General features: G+C 33.4%; 1 long non-coding RNA gene across 1 annotated transcript; it reads left to right on the forward strand.

The window, feature by feature from the left end:
- The first annotated feature begins 12,263 nt into the window (after positions 1–12,263).
- Positions 12,264–18,423, forward strand: LOC145563795 (uncharacterized). Its single transcript, XR_014094609.1, has 5 exons — positions 12,264–12,534; positions 12,679–12,704; positions 14,800–14,887; positions 16,067–16,150; positions 18,168–18,423. It is a non-coding gene; the product is annotated as an uncharacterized LOC145563795 (long non-coding RNA).
- Positions 18,424–18,638: the final 215 nt, after the last annotated feature.

The raw sequence follows: 18,638 nt of genomic DNA on the forward strand, positions 1-18,638 counted from the left end.
CGATACTGAGGAGTGTTGGAAACTCAAAAAAGCAATTTAAGACCTGATCGATGACAATAAAACTTTCGAAGTTCTAGCCATTGCAGAAGATCAAATATCATTCGATCCTTCGCTCCTTATCACACCTGTAGGTCAGCCCATGATCGAGGCAGTCTATATAACCTCTATCGATGAAGTGACCATGATTGAAGAGGATGAAGGAATTTTCTTAGATGATACCAAGGAAAACTCGTCAAGTCTAAAAGAAGACTTTCGAAAACTGCAAGATATCATTGTCATGCTCTTGAGTATGGTGGAAAGCCTAGCAAATCGGATGTCAGTCATCAAACAACGCTATCATCACCAGGACCATAAGAATGAAAAGAACATTGTATCCTCCTTCTTCTTTCCATCAAGAACTTAAGGAAAAATTCAATTCTCCTAAGCCACGGTCAAAACGGACCATTGAAGAATACACACCAATAGGAATGACTTTTAATGAAGCTTTTGACTATTTTCACAGTCGAAACCTCATTTATCCCATCGATCCAAGTCAAGACCCACCACCTGAGAAATGGTCTCTCAATTGGGATCCAAAGTCCTATTGCAGATATCATAGAGGCCATGGTCAAACCACAGAAAAGTGCTTCACCCTTAAGGATCGCATTCAAGATCTCTTTGATTCAAATTCCCTTTGTGTTCCTCCACACAACAAGAAGGTCGAAATCAATAAAAATGATGGAAAAAGCAGGAAGAACGACAATCCTTCTTCCGCTTCTTCCTATAAAAATGGAAGTCGCATCAATAAAAATGCTTTAAAGACCAAAGAACCAGAAAGAAAGTTCACCGCAATTGGGATGAGCTAAAATATTGCCTTTGATCGACTCCTTGCTTAGGGACTCATCACTCCAATTGGGCCCGTACAAGATCCTCCTCTTGAAAGGAGAACACCCGAATGGAACCCAGAATCCTATTGCAAGTACCATCAAAGCTACGGTCATACTACAAATAAATGTTGCAAGTTTCAAAATCTCATTCAAGACCTCTTCTATGCAAACAAGCTTCCATTCCCTCCGGCTAGCAAGAAAATCGAGTGATGATTAGCGCAAGACACGAGGCGGGCTTCAATGACAAGATTCCATGACGCTTTTTTTTAGTTCCCCTCCCCTTAATAAGTCTAGCATAGGCACCCTTTATCTTCCTTAGATTTATTCCATAGATTTTATCCTTTTCCATTTTAATAAAATGAGCATTTATTTCTTTGCATATGATCATTGCATTGCATTAAAAAAAATAAAAATAAAAAAATCCATGCCGAACTAAGAACAAGGTATACTAGTGATTCGAGGCACCCTTGTAGCCATACAATATTATTTTCACCCTTCAAATACATAATCCTTTCTTAAGAAACCACTTTGAGCCTCGTCTAACGATAGACCTTCATTTTTTCAACCTACATCTACCCAACCTTGGGATGGGATGGTGTGCAACTTATGCAATTTAAAAATAAAATCTTGACTGATTTTACAAAAATTTAAAAAATGCAAAAAATAATAAAAGTGTGCAAAAAGGGCAATTGTTCCAATGTCATTGATATGAACATGTCTTTAATATGAACACGTCTCAGATTGCGTCTCTTATCGAGTGCTCGGTACCGTGCCTGAGAAACATGAATGCCAAGTGAGTGATAGACCACATGATCGGGATTTCCCACACTTATCACAATAAAAAAAATGCAAAAGCAAAAAAGAGAGAGCAAAATATAAAAGAGAATTCAAAAGTGAGGAAATCTCAAGCATACAGATACAAAGATTCAAAAGCAAGGTTGCACACCTTGGGGGTTTATTTTGGGTCTTGAGCCTTTATTCCCAACCTTTAACTAACCACGTTACAACCCTTAAAAGACCTCTTTGAGGTATACACACACTTGTGCGAAGTTTGGCTAGAGCTATGTTCGACCTGATTCCTAACGGATATGTAGGCAACTTCACATTAAGGTGCGGCCGTAATAACAATGCATTCGTACATTCACATTCATACATATCAAGGGATATCCATTGCTCATCCCTATCCATTTAGAGCTAGACTTGGGGGCTTGATCCCTACATCAGATCATTAGCTTACCCAGCCTAAGAGTCACCACTATTTGACTCTTTTCAAAATACTTTTCCATACACTTAGCTTTTGCGGCCTAACTTTAGTGTCACTTTCACACACATCACAGATACATGACCAAATAAACCTTCCCTTAGGAACCTTTGTCATATGTGAAATCTTAACACAACGTTGAAGCATGCCTTGTCATATCAAGATCACTCATTGCATTACAAAGTATGAAGAGCTTAGCCTCTGTGCCTAAGTCACCTAAATACTTTCATTATCGAGTCAACAATTGAGATAGTCTAGCATTATCAATCCTCACACCATGAGATACAACGATCAATGCATACACTTGATTAAGCTCATTCAACATGCACCCTCAAACACTTCACTTCTTCCTTTTTGCGTCTTTCTTTTTTGGGAGAAAGTCGGTACTCTCCACAAAAATGACGGAAAATTTTTGCTTTTCTGCATTTTGAGTCAAGCACATTACAAACACAATGCACACACGAGTCATGCACATTGATTCATGTCGTGTCAAGTTGAGTCTAACACATGTGTCAAAACACATTAAGTCACACAAGAGTCAAACACTGAAACTCGAGTCAACCTCAAGTTAGTCAATCACATTGAGTCAACCTCAAGTCAAATCAATCATAATGTCAAGTACACCAAGCCTTAGGTCAACCCTAAAAAAAACACTAGCAAAGTCTTTTGGCAATCTTTGATTTTACAGGATACAACCATTCAGCAAAACTCTTGTTCGCAGCCATTATAGATAAAGGATAGTAACTCCTGTTCATTCAGGAGTTACTATCTCAAATAGTAACTCCTGAACGATCTCAATCAAGCTATTTTGTTCAGAGACGCGTGGACATTTCAATCAAGCTCTTTTGTTTAGAGACGCGTGGACATTTCAATTAAGCTCTTTTGTTTAAAGACGCTTGGACATTTCAATCAAAGCTCTTTGTTCAGAGACTCGTGGACATCTCCCTTAAGCTCTTTTGTTTAGAGACGCGTGGACATTTCAATCAAGCTCTTTTGTTCAGAGACACGTGGACATTTCAATTAAAGCTCTTTGTTCAGAGACGCGTGGACATTTCAAATCAAGCTCCATTATTCAAAGACGAGTGAACATTCCTCAAAAAGAAGCTCTTTTAGTTCAGAGACGAGTGAACATCAACAGCGGCGAAGCACGACCAAAACATCAAATAGCAACGAGATGGCGTTCACGATGCACTGTGGAGGTCGTCACAACAAATACAACAACAAAATTGGTTACCCGGGAGACGTGTACTCGACGGTGCAAGATACGCGTTTCTTAACTCTTTTATCTGTTTAAACTAACGCTAGTTTGCAGGTATCGGCGTTAAAATATGATTTAGGATCGCAAAACGTTCTGAATCATTCTCCGTCCCTATCACTAATTTGACTTTTGTTTTCGAAACTTATGTTTCTCCAAACTCAATGAAAGTGCGGGCTTCTGTAGAAACCTGATTGTGTCTCCCCAAAACCAAAACCAGTGATGAATATCTTTCACGTCATTGATTATCGAACGAGGTGATGAAATGTGAAAGAGTCTCGTGATGCGTCTATTTTTTAATAAAAATACTTCTTTCTGTTTTCGAAAATATTTCTTTTTATACCTTATTCATGGAGAATGTCCTATCCTATTTAGTTTTGTCTATGATATGGGTCCAATAATAGTGTAGTTGGATGGGGCTCGAAAAGAGCTTTCCAACGATATATTATAAGCCCAATTCCGATGAATAAAGAGGAAGTTATGGCCAAAATACTAAATTGGGCCCAAAACGATTTTATATGGCCCAATGATCAAATGAAAGGCCCATTAATTATCATTCTTAAATTCATTAGGAATTTCTTTAATTTTCTAGAATAACCTAGAAGGTTATTTTAAATTCTAATAGAGTTAGGATTAATAATTATATTTTCATATTATTTAGAAAAGATGAAGAACTCAATTTGAAATAAAACAAGTGTTTTATAAGATAAAACTGATTTAAATTAAGATAATTACAGTGTCTAATTACCTAATTATATTAGGAAAAGGACTCCGTACAGGATTTTTATCCTGATCAAGCCATCGCGCTGCGGAGAGCCTATCGCATCGCGATAGGGTATGTCGCGTCGCGATAGTGTCTGTTTTACTTCGAGTCAAATTCTGACTCTTTTCAAAGCGTTCCGGATGTTTTCTCTATAAATAGGGGCGTTATTTCCCAGTTTTCAATCACCAACAATTATCAACAATCATCTAATTCTATTCTCTTCTCTCTCAAAGCTAGAATTTTATTCTTTCCCCCTCTTTCTAAGACTTCCCTTTTCAAAATACAATATTCATCCATTACGAGACTTAGACACACATAGCCAAGCTCGAAGTTGCCTTCGCCCTAGACGTGAAAGGTTGATAATCTCTGAAGGTTTGGTCCCAAATCCCTATTTCAATTATTTAAATTAATTGTTTGATTTAATATTTTCCTTGAAGTTACTAACGTGTGTATTGTTTTGATAGAAAGAGATATGAGGCAACAAAGTAAGTTGTTTTATTGCTATATATCTATAGAAAGCATGCTTATATTATTTTAATTCCTAGTATCATGTTAGGATGTTATTTATTGCTTTGTAATATCATGTTTAGGTTGCTTCCTATTTTCTTCTATCATGTTAGTATCATGTTAGGATAAAGCTTTGATCTTTATTGTTTAGTGACATGCTAGGATTTGTTATTAATCATGTTAGTATCATGTCTAGGATCTTGCTAATAATATTATTATGCTTTATTGAGAATATTATTATGTTTCTTGATATTACTGTTATTGGTTGATCATGCCCTCTCTTGCAGGTTTAAAGGGGATTTATACTTGAAATCACGCTTAATAAGATAATTAATAATTTTATTTAGGTTAATATTATTTTAATTCAAGTGATCGCCAATAATAGTTTTGTTTGTGCATTAATATTCAACCAACATAGATAACAGATTTTAGGGTTAATCTAATGATTGTATGTTAGTTAGAAAGCACACATGAATATGAAAAGAATAAAGTAGAGGCCTATTTTTAGGGCAGGTTCAATCTCTTTTAGATTGGATTTCTATCTTTATCCCCGAATATCCAGTTATGGTTCTAGACCACTATGGAGTTAGTGATCTCATGGATTGTGAAGGGGTGTAACCTTCAACCTGTGAACGGTTTACAAGTTCCTAAAACTTGTTGGCGACTCGTTTGCTTTAGCTTCCTTCCCTTTGGACGCCACCATACTTAAGTGTATGATCACAGTGGGGCTCAAGTGTGGGATGCTTGAAATATTCCCTATAATGACATTTTTCCCCTGTGAGAAACATAATTTGTTTCGCACGGAGCTGACTTGTAATTACCGCAAAAGATGTTTCATTCCACTGGTTAAATTTTGAATTTTGACATTATATACTAATGCATCATTGAGACAAATCTAACACTATCACTTATGACTAAAGTACAATATTTTGAATCAACTTTTCATTATATGAGTATTACTCCAATATTATTAATGCCAAGTTTGTTTTTATTGAACAAGTTAGTGCCAATCCAATGAGTGGTACAACATGATATTAATAAAAGTGATATACACAATGTTTGGTGTTATTGAGCATTATTTTGCCACGGAGTAATGTAGCCACAGATGAATGCATAGAGATATTGTATTGATTATAAACCCACTGCATTCCTTAGTACTAACGAACTAAAACGAGTTGTTTGATCCATACGGGAGCTTCAGTAATCAGTTCTTTCATAACATCTTCTCTAGAAGCCCATGGATTCATCTTAACAGGCTGACTACCATCCAGATTAATATGCTTTGCTCCTCCTAACAGCATAGGGTCTACTTTAATTGCTTTGTTCCTACAATGGGGACTACAATCCTCATTCTCAATGTAGTTTTGGTGAATTTAGAGGATGAGGATTGTTGTGGAAGTTTGCATAAGGATCCTCAATTAAAGAGGATGAAGGTGAATCCTCTACAGATGGAGGATGAAAGAGCATCGGCTAAAGAGCCAACTTTTGGGTAGAAATGTGTGGGTGGGTGACACGTGGAGAGAAAAAAGGGAATTATTTTGTTTTTTTTTTTAAATCGTCAACAAGCACCAATTATTGTTAGACACTTGGCAATGCTTTTTTAGTTTTTTTAGCTGAATATGTTCATGTTTTTGTAACATCGGTTATATTTTAACGGCTATTGTTTTTTAAAAAAAATAAAAATTACCAACCTATGACAAATATTTTTATCTATAAATAGAGTGTAATTTTGTTTATTATAGTTTTGTACTAGGTTAGGTCCCGTGCCATGCACAATGGTATATTTTAATATTCATTGTAAATTTAGCATTATATTTGATTAAAAAATTAAAAATTATCTAAAACTATTGTGAATAAATTTTGACCTCATTTTCTTCTTATTTCATGTCTTTACAAACATTTAAACATAGAATATCATGTGAAAGAGTTGTTTGGTCGAATGAAACCAATGAGTATTTTAAAATTATGTCGTTGATAATATGGGTAATTATAAAATTTCAAAGACAAATTGATGGTGTATTATAATGTTTTTGTTACTTAAATCAAATGAGTATTTTAAAAATAATTATAATCGTAAGAGTAGGAATTTAATAGAAGTATGGTATTAATAAATTACCCCATTTTTTTTAGGTCGTTTAAGGTTATAGTTGTTTACTCCCTAACCATGTATCTAATCACAACCAAGTGCAATAAATATCTCATGTGGTCTAAATACTTTTTCACAATAACAACTCATATATTATTCATTAATTAATGTCTCTGATTTTTTCTTTGAAAAATTTCAATATTTAAAGTTAATTGTTTTTAATTTTTCTTTTAATATTATGCAATTTTGTTTTGTAAATTATCTTTTTGAATTTTTTTTCTCCTACGTAAATAATGCCATTGGATTGTTGGACAACATTTTTGGTAAGAAGAGTAGTCGAGTAGTCATATTAAGATTGAATATCTTTAATCTTTGCGAATAAAATTTTCATCTTTTGTTTTTTGATGAAAAAATTTTTTTCCTTCTTCTGTTGTATAATAAATATATATAGTAGAAGAAGCTTTCTATATATATAGAATTGAGATCGTGTGAGAACCAATGTCAATAATAAGAACTAGGAACTCATCTCGGCCGTTGATTACACTTACTCTAACGGCTGAAATCTCGCCCGCCTCATTAATGGCAAAATAGTAAATTCATCACTTTAATGACTACCCAAACATTTCCGTTTCTTTTTTTTCTCTTTCCCTCTCTTCTTTACTCTTTCTCTCTCTTCCTCCATATTTTCTTTAGTTTGATTTTTTCACTGTTCTTCGCATATCAAATTCTTTGCATTTTTATTTGGATCATCATCACCTATTATCTATGAACAAGTAAGTTGTTTGATTTTATTTTTCTTGTTCTTTTTCAATTATTAGTTATGTTTTAAAGTTTCGATTATTTGGAGTGTGAAGTTAGGTTTTCGCCATTTTTTGTTTGATTAATTTGTGTCTGCGTTTTTTATAATCAGATATTTGATTTGGTATTGTTATAATTTCACATTATTTCTTTTGGAAATAATAATTCGTTTGAATTATGTATAATTTGATTTATTTTTCTTATTTGTTCGATTGAGGTTTTCTTCAAATTTGACTGACTTTAGGGGTTTTGTATTTGATCTTCTAAAATTATGGCTTCAATCGATACTTTTGTCCTAGGCTTCTATACTGGAAATTTCATCTGGTCTTAGCCACTGTTTTTGATGTTGCTAATGTTGTCTTTGCTCATTTTGTTATTGGCAATTGCCCAGGTGCAACTTTGTCCATAAAATTTCACTAAATACACTGCAGATATTGTCTTGTGCTGATTCTATTTTTATATTTCTTTTGCGACTGCAATACGAGTTGTTGCTTAGCAAGGTACTTATCCAGCTGGCTGTTTTAATCCTATGGAAGAGAGTGAAACACGGGTTGTTTTGCGACTTCAACACACAGATTGTTGCTCAGCAAGGCCCTATCAGAATCAGATGAGAAGGTCAACATTGGTTCAAATCTTTCAGTTATGAAATTTCTGCACATCTTCTGAGTTTTATTATTTAGTTTTGTGAAATTCATGGTGGAATTTTATTATTTAGTTTTATTTACTTTTGAGTTAGTCTTATTTACTTTTGAGTTAATGGTAGTTACTTTTGAGTTGATGTTAGTGACTGAGTTTGGTATATAAATGTGTGCAAGGATTATTTAGTAGCAGACTACACTTTTCAATATGGAGCAGGTGACTTCCAACCTACAATAACACCCTAGAAATTTCTTTCCTTTAAAATACCTGTTTTGCTCTGTTTTAAAACTTTAATTAGGAATATCTAACATATTACCGCCACCGTGATAACGGCTAAGGCAACTATCAAAGACACACAGCGGAAGACTAATTTCAAACCCTTTCAAAACAAGTCAACTTAAAAGTAAATCAACGAAAATAAAGTCAAACCAAAGTAAAATAAAATCAACCTACAACTTGGAACCATTATAGGACCTTATTAAAACCAAACCAAATTCAAAACCTTTTCGTTAATCATGCATAATAATATTATCATAAATAATTAAAGCGATAAACACATCATAAACTTATGGAAACTAGCATGATATGCTCTTCACTCATGCCCATTCATGAATATGCTTCTACACCTGAAAAACTTATCTCTACCTATTTCCACTACTCTCCATTATAAATGGGTCATCATAAGGCCAAGATAAAGACAAGGCCAACCAAACACACAAAAAACACAATCAGCAAAGTTGAGTACATAAGCGTAATTAACACACTAACATACAATTTCCTATTAACACACGACTTACCTTGTTGCACCTGTTTTTCAAGCATACCACATTCAATAAAAATTCTCACTAGACACTAAATAATTTATTTAGCATTGATTACGCATCGAACGGGTTTCCCCCTAGCCTCCCCCAATAAATTGAGGTTACTGACACGCGAGCTAATCGTGCCAGCATAAAAAACCACACATAGGTGGCGGAATTCCTACGCATAATAATAATAAAAAGGAATATACAGCGTCCTGTACTCCATTAGAAGTTATGGTTAAATATAAAACCGCATAACTCCCCCCATATGTTCATACTCAAGGTATATACGTTCCAAGAGTTTTGGTGCGTAATCTATTTCACTTTACGTTATTTACCGATTATTAAACTTGGTGATGACTCTCAAACCATAATCATTCAATCAATAATAATTATTCAAACAATCAAATATTTCAATTTAATTCTTGAATAATTAGGGACCACATAATATTTAATGTTGAACCCTTTTTAATTCTACCTCGGTGCCAATGACACCTTAAACGCATAAAGTGCAACAAATCATATCCCTCGGTGTTAAAAACACCTTAAGTGCACTAAGGCATCAACATACAATTTATTCCTCGTGTACATAGACACTTATATAGCTCCTTTCCTCATGCTTATAGCATCAATAAAAATTATATGAACCATAAATAAATTCTTTTTCAATATTCCAAACCAAATTAAACATTTAGTTTAATTAAACATGCTCTCTATCATGCCATAAATAAATAAGTGGTTCATAAATAATATTCCAAACTATTATCGTCCATCCAATATTCCATCACAAATAAATCATGCTTCATAATCCAATCACCAATGACATCCAAATCATAATTTCCAATCCAAACCTAGCATGATACTACTTGTAATCAATCAAACACATTTAGCATGCTATTACATCAACATAATTATGCTAAGTACGGGAACGTACCTTGAATACGATCTTAATATCGCCACAATTAATAGAAATCACTCACTTCAAAGTCTCCTACAATTTAAAATCATAAAAGGATATTAAAACTCACTCTACACAAATTTCCAGCAATATATACTATTATAAAACCCCTCATAATTTATTTAAAATAAGCTGAAATTATATTTAAAGCCTCATCATTAAATCTCAATTAATGGGTAATTAAAATTCCTTAAAGAAACTTGATTTCTAATGCTTTACCAAAAATTCCAGCACTTTATTTTAGTTAAATCTTGCTGTAATTTAGTCTTAAAACACTTTACTCAAAGGTTTACACCATTATATATCATAATCCTTCAATAATTTATAAATCAAGAACCTAGGGTTTCAAAAATTGGGGCTTTTTAATTAAAAACATAATCTGAAAATTAATTAACATAATACTTTTAATCAAACATCAAAATCAAATCACAAGACCCATAATTAATATTTAGATCTAGGATTAAATTGATTTTTAAAACAAAATTAAATTTTTTTTTTTTTTTTTGTATTCGAAAAAGAGAGAGGAAGAAGGTGGCAGCCACCACCCCTGCTGCTGGCGGCGGCAGCCACCTGCTGCCGGTGGCTGGCAGTGGTGGTGGGGGTGGCCGAAAAAAAAGAAGGGGAAGGGGAGAAAGGAAAAAGAAAAAAGAAAAATAAGGAAAAGGAGAGAGAAGTTTACCTTGGGTTTTGTCCACTCTGGGCGAAGTTTGATTTGCCTCATATGTGGGATATTTATACCCCTTCTCTAAAACCCTTCTCCCTAAACTTTCCCTTTTTAATTTTCCTAATCCCATCCCTAATAAAACTTTACTAAAATAAACTTTCCTAAATTAAACCCCAACTTAATTAAAATAATTAATTAAATAAACTTTCCTTTTATAAAATATTTCCAACTTATTAAAATAAATAAATAAAGTACTTTAAGTAAAACATTTAAATTCAATTAAATACTTCTCAAAATACTTATTTTAAATAAAATAATACTTATTTTAAATAAAATACGTATAAAAATACGAGGTATTACATTTGCCTAATGTATGTTGCCTCTTACACTAATAGCGACACACACACTCACATCACAAACAACCCAAAATTCAATGTGTTGCTTGCACTGCTATTTTAATCTTTAAACTGATTTGAGTAGATAACTTTGTTCTTCTTGGCTAACACCATCTAAATGCTGACCCAGAGCTTACACTATCGTCATGTCACAGCGGATTGCACTTGTCAGATATGTGGGGCTTCGTGTGAATCTTTCATTCATGCTTTGTTCCAATGTCGGGATGCAAAATTGATTTGGGACTTGGGAGCATAGTAATTATATGGAGTTGTTGAATGATGCGCCTACAAGCTCCTTTGTTGAGAGTCTGTAGTGGCTTGCACATAAGGTGAAGAAAAAAGAACTAAGTTTGATCTGTGTTCTGACTCGGGTTGCTTGGTTTTGCAGGGATAAGAGTATTTACCAGGACCCTGTGACTAGTCTTGTAAGTCTAGCATTTAATTATACCAAGCTACTGCATGATTATAGCGAGTACTCTATGCAAGTATTCAAGCCTGTTGTGACAAATAAGGCTGCTCTGAATGCAAGTTGGTGTACACCAGCAGCTGAGGTTGTGAAAGTTAACATTGATGCGCATCTCTCTGCTGCTAATCAGGTTGGAATTGGTGTGCAACAGCAAGGCTTGGCATCATATTGGCAAAACATATGGGTTTCATGAGGATCGAGTGTAAAATAATTTATTTGTAAAACCTAGATCACTCACTTGTCTCTCTGGAACCTCCAAGGCTTCTAAACCTGAAATTTCATTTGGTCTTAGCAACTGTTTTTGAAGTTGTTAATGTTGTCTTGCTCATTTTATTATTGTCAAATTGATATACACTAGCCTACTAGCTTAAGAGGTAGAGTATTTGTGCAAATGCACAAAAGATGTGGGTTCGAATCCCACGAAGGTTTATTTGTATTTACTTTAAGAAATATTTTATTTACTTCAACTTATTTTGTATCTACTTTTATTACTTAAAAACTCAAACTCACTTATCCAAGGATTAAGATATGACAGAAGTTTTTATAATCTTATACTATATATTTAACCATTCATAGCAATTGTAGACTGTCAATAAGCATTTCTGCGTAGCAATTTCTTGACACTACTACAAAAAGAGTGATTTTTGGACGCAATTGGTTCGACGCTGTTGAAGGGGCGTCAGTCTATAGTTTTTGGTTCCGTCTTTTTGCGACGCTTTTTGTAGTCGAAAATTTTCTCGACACTTAAAAGCGTCGAGAAACTCACGTGCATATGAGTAAGGTTGCCCGCAATTTTGAATTTTTTTAATGAAATAATTAGCGGGTTCGTCTTTTTTCACCCTCAGCTCAGTCGAATTAGTTCCCAATTAAACGTCTTCAAAAAAGAAAAAAAAAAGAAAAAGGTTCCCAATTAAACTGCCCATATTCTGTTCTGCTCTCCTCCAAATTTGGACTCCATCATCACTTTCATCAGCGACAAAAAAAATCTCACATTTTAGGTTAATTTCTGGGTTTTGCTTGCTAAATTTCAAGGAATTTGGGGTTTTGTGGCTCGTCACTTTCATAAATTTGAGGTATTAATTTACAATTTGCTGAACAATATTGTTGCTAGGTATATATCTCTATCGTTTTTGGCATATAATATATCACAATTCTCTAAATTTTCGTTAAAATTGGGAATTATTTGTTTGCATGTCTTCGATTTTGCGTTGGTGAAGAACAAGAATCAATCTCTTATTGCGAGGTAATTTTTTGCCCTTAATTAGATAAATTAATTTCTTTTTATGTTGTTTTTTCGTGAATTCTGTTTTAAAATCCAATTTTTCATGTTTTTTTTTCATATTGTTTTTTGGTTTTTGTTTTGATTTTTATGGCGTTTTAGGGTTTTAGTTTGGAATGTTATGGGTTTTTTATATGAATATTATAGGCTTTGAATTTTCTGGTTTTTGATATGAATTTTGTAGGCTTTGAATTTTATGGGTTTTTGATATATATGAATTTTCTGGTTTTTGATATGAAATTTGTAGGCTTTGAATTTTATGGGTTTTTGATATGAATTTTATGGGTTTTTGATATGAATTTTCTTGTTTTTCTATGGTGATTTTGTGGCTGATGATTGCATTCTGTCCTCACATGCTCTACTCTTAGAAGCAATACTCATTCCCTTATAAATCATTAGACAACACCCCCAATACTCACGGCCTGCTGCTGATGAATCAGTATAAGTTTGTTTGTTCGTTATTATGATATGTACGTATAGAGCCAAGGCAGCAGTGTGAACTGGATATGATCCTAGGTTTGGGAGCTGTTGATGAATCAAGTCTTGTTGTTAAGAATGTACGTATTGTTGTTTTCTTTTGAGGTGTGGGAGCCATAGCAGGTAATCTCATATAAATAATGTACTCTATATATAAGAGGAGGACAGTGAGATTGATTTTGGGACAGTGAATTTGGTCTAATATTGGGCTTTATCTCAGAGATGAAATCAAACTTTATGATTTTCTCCTTAAATATGCTATATTAATTGGAAGTTGAAACACAGTAGTTTTTACATGGACTGTATCTAGCAATATCCTTTGTCTTTAGTTTCCCCAATTCTATTTTTTCCACCTAATGTGGTTCCTATCGTTCTTTTTTCCTTTTCCTCTCAGCTTCCCCATCTGGGTGCTCAGTTATTTAAGATTTGATCACTTTGTTTTTCTTCTATCATATTTTGATATTCTCAGTTTATTCGTTATTGTATTGTAGGAAAAATAGAGTTTGACTCGTTGCTTTTCCCTTCTTACACATGCATATTGCATGATGTTTGGGAATCATTGTAGTCTTTACAAGGACCCCTTCAATTCCTTACCCCATGAATTTTGTTACTTTCAGTGCCAATCTCCGCATTGTGCATATTTTGTCTAGCTGGACAATTTACACTCGGGTATCACATCTTGCTCAAAGGATATACACCTTTTTCTTTGTGAGTGACGAAGTAGAATTAAGATTTGATAAAAGATCTATACATAGGATCCATGACACTCCATCAGTAAAACAATGTGGCAGCAATGGGCACATGCCCATAGATTATCCAAAACTGCTTTAATTCTCTGATATTCAGGATTCTTTGTTATGGATGACTTATTTGTCTGTATAAAATAAATGAAGTATCTGAATAGATTTATAATTTAGATAGTGAATGAAAGTAGCTAATTTCTGTGTGTTCTGCCTAATTTTTTAATCATGATAGAACTAAATGTATAGCTGAGTTTACTGTTATTTGGTACTTGTGGCTTTTCATTAAATGTGAGGCTTTCATTAATCTTTTTGAAAGATCTCTTGATGTATAGATATTGCAACTTTTGCACTTTTGACATCAAACATTTCTATTCAACCTCATATCGCGGTTATATAGAAGAAAATATATACTACGTAGTTATGTGGGGTCTTGTTGATTTGTCTTGGTATACACTTTCATTTTGTTTTAGGAGGGTAAAAATAATTCCAACAAATAGACACGTTGATAAGGATACCAATCTGAAACACTAATGTTGGCTACAATCTGATCACTACTGCCTCCCCTAGCCTAGTTCTCTTTCATTGCCTATATTTTTTTAGCTCTTATTTTGGATCAAGAATCTGAAATATTGACAATTGCTCGGTGATGACAATTGCCTCTTAGTGGTAAAAGTAAGCAATGTATGAATTTACATGATTGACAGAAATTTATGTGCAGAAAGCTTACTTCTAAGGTGGAACACTGTTAAATAACTTGTCATAAATGATTTGCATAATATTTAAACAACTCTATGATGTTTGGAGGGAAGCATGAGGCTAAAATTTTTCTTTATAAACAGATTTTTCCTTTGATGTTGCTGCAGCTGTAGATTTCTGGTTGAGAGTTACATTTCGCTTGTGGTTTTAGACAAGCCAAAGTTTATTAAGGTACGATTTTCATTGCATCAAACATCGATATATTCATAATCTTGTCTGATTTTGTTATGGTTGAGTAAAGTCTCAATTTTATACATTTTATATTTAGTCTAAATATGGAGTCCTAGTAGACTCCTACTGTTGTCTAGCAAAGATAGATTACCAAAATGGATGTGTGTGAGTTAGTTGGATTTGAATAGCTTCGTGCCTCAACTTTCCTTTTTTTGTTCACTATTGTATTGGTGCCTTGGTGCCTTGGTGCCTTTTTTTGTTCACTCCGGATTGGCGAGATGACATTGATTTTGACGACAAGGAGGAGGTTCTAACCATAGGTAAATGTTTTGTATTCAAAGTTGTCTGCTGATGCTTGATGTTGTTGTGGTGTGATCCTGCCCTATTGCTGCTGCTTGTTATTGTGGGGGGAGGGGGAGGGGGGCTAGCTTGTGTTATACGTGTTATACATGCATATGTATTTTAAATATCATTGTCAAACTTGTTCTAAATTTGGATATTTGGAATTGTTTATATCTTGAAACTTGTATTGAGCTGCATAATTAATTGCGTTATACGTGTTATGTGCTAATGTCATGTTTGTTTGGTTTTTATTTTTATTTTTATATTTTTTTTCCTTACTTCATCATGAGATCAGATTTTGAGACACACATATGATATGTGTAGCATGCTTTCTTTTTTGATTCAGTACATGCTAATTGTGTTATACGTGATTCAGTACATTTGATTTCAGTTCTGGATTTCAGTTTTGATTTCAGCTCTGAACATCAGAAATGAATTCTAGAATTGAAATCAGAACTGAATCAAATCTGATTTCAGTTCTGGATATCAGTTTTGATTTCAGCTCTGATCATCAGAAATGAATTCTAGAACTGATATCAGAACTGAAATTCAAATCTGAATTCAGTTCTGGATTTCAGTTTTGATTTCAGCTCTGATCATCAGAAATGAATTCTAGAACTGATATCAGAACTGAAATTCAAATCTGAATTCAGTTTTGGAATTCAGCTCTGAACATCAGAACTGAATTATAGAACTGAAATCAGAACTGAAATTCAAATCTGAATTCAGTTTTGGAATTCAGTTTTGAATTCAGCTCTGAACATCAGAACTGAATTACAGAACTGAAATCAGAACTGAAATTCAAATCTTAAAGCGCTTGTTGGACAATTTTCTCAGATTGTAGGTGCAGTTCGTCAAGGGAATGCATCTTCAGGTCTTCTAGACAAAGCATTTGAATTCTTAGGAAAGGCAAAACATCAGGTAACAAACTGATCTGAAGTTCAGAAATGGAAATCAGAACTTCAATCCAAAAATGCTTGTGTGTGTGTGAAATTCAAAGCTTGTGTGTGTGTGTGAAAGTCAGAGCTTGTGTGAATGCTTGCTTGTGATGTGTGTGTGTGTGTGTGTGTGTGTGTGTGTGTGTGTGTGTGTGTGTGTGTGTGTGAGTTTGCCTTGCTCCCCTGCTACTGCTTGTCTGCCCTGCTCCCCTGCTGCTTTTATTCTGCTTGTCTGTCCTGCTCCCCTGCTACTTGCTGTATTGTGTAGTAAGTTGTTGTATTGTGTATTGTAACTTGCTGTTTACTATATATTCTTAACAATTTCAGAACTGAAATCCAGAACTAAAAATTGTTGATTATTTGATTATTAGTAGTGCATAATCGACCTATAAATTGTTGTATCGCCTTATGAAATTGGTTAAATTGCCTTGTTAAATCAAAAGTTTTTTTGTTTCAATTCTCCCTTGTCATCAAGATTTGTTTTTGAAATTTCATCGCATTAGCTGTATGTTTTTGCTACCCTCTCTTGCTTTATATACTGTATTTGATTCATATACTATGATGTTTGAATGTTACAATTGCATTAATCTGTGTATGTTTGGATGTTCAGTGTGATTTTTGGGGATCCTTATTTTTGAACTCTTTAATTTCTTGTAATTTGAGAGCTTGAAAGCTATATTTGAGTATGATAGCAAAAAATAAATAAAATTTTATTGCTTAAGCTTGCTGTGCATATTCTCTGAAGCTGGTGTTCTGTTCAAATTGATTTTTGTGGAGTAGTATAGTTTTGTGATTTGAAAACAATTAAGATCTGGGTTTTGGTTTAATTGCAAGAAGTTCATCATTTTGTTTGGCTATTAAAATTTTGAGTTTTAATCTGGGGTTTTGGTTTTTTATGGCAAGATGTTTATCTGGCAATTATACTGAGTTCTGAACTGGGGTTGTTTGAATTATACTGAGTTCTGAACTGGGGTTGCTGTAGACTGCTAGTATGGCTGGGATGCTTCAGAAATGTTCCTGGTATTTTTTGACATTCCTATGTGCATATATCAAGTTTTGAGTGTGACCACTGACAGAGTATTTTTGAAGTATGTCAGGCAGACTGTAATATTAAGTTTTGACCAAGTATATCCTGCTATTGATTGAAGGACTTAACCTCTGAATAACATGTATTAATAATTAGCATTTCACTCATCTTATGTAAATTGCTTTTTTGGGATAATTTGGAATAAATAAATAATTATTTTAACTTTTTAGCTCGTTTAAGGGCTATCTTGAGGAGTGTCATCATTTGGGAATTATGAAATACAGCATCAAAAATTATGATCATCTGAATTAATCATTCGTTTCCAATAATTATCAGTTAACATTCTTCCTTTTCATATATATCACAATCCCATAAAATTCAAAGCCTACTGTGATGTGCTATTTCTTAATGTGATAAATGAAAAGGAAAAGTTTCTGTTACACTCTTCTTTCTCCTTAATGTGCTATTTCCTACTGTGATGCCATGCTTTTCACATATAGAGAAATGCAGAGTATTAGTTTTTGTTCATTTGTTTTTTAGACATTATGTTTGATGCCATGCTGTAATACCTAATATGTGAAAAGCTCTTTGCTGCTTCTTTTCTTTATAATTTTCTAATAAAGACCATAGTCCATAGGTTACTTTGGCTGCGCTTCTGAAAAACATCATCAGCTAATTGCCCTGTATAAGGCTTAGGTTGGTAATTTATGAGTGTTAATTTATGACATCATTTCTTAATTAGAGTAATCTACTACAGTTTCCTGCTTTTACATTCCTTGTGAAAAATTGTTGATACCCAATATAATTCTTTATTTTGTTAGCAACTGGGATAGTTTTGGACTGAGAAAGTGATGTGTGTGTGTGTGTGTGTGTGTATAAGCCAATATAATTTTGAGCTTGTGTGTGTGTGTGTGTGTGTAAGGCTATATTGTGTAATGTACTAATTTATACTTGTTTTTTTTTTTTTTTTAAGATTGGAAAAGGCAATGTAGGAGCAACAAGAGAATAGGTCGAGACACTTGAGCATCAAAACAAGCGACTATATCTATCTATTTTGGTTTTTAGTCTTATTTATATTAGTGATGTATTTATTTAGGGACAAGCTACTATAATATGCGACTTTTTTTTTATTTTAGTTAATTGTGTTGATGTTTTCTTTTATTTATAAATTTGGTAATTGTTAGCAACATACTCTTATTATTGTTGATTAATTATTGTTTTTTATTTAATCTAATCTAAACTTGTTATATTGAATATTTGTTTATTTTAATTTTAATGTTATTAATTTAATTTATGATAAATTTAAATAACTATATTGTATATGATGGTAATAATTTAATAAAAGGAAAAAAAAGAAAAAAAAAGCTTAAAAAATAAATCTAGACGCTTTTTAATGTCTACATAATTGCACATTTTCAAATTTCAAAGACTTTCCCGCCATACC

Source organism: Chenopodium album, chromosome 10 (genome assembly GCF_948465745.1).
Source record: "Chenopodium album chromosome 10, dcCheAlbu1.1, whole genome shotgun sequence".
In the NCBI taxonomy this organism is placed as follows: domain Eukaryota; kingdom Viridiplantae; phylum Streptophyta; class Magnoliopsida; order Caryophyllales; family Amaranthaceae; genus Chenopodium; species Chenopodium album.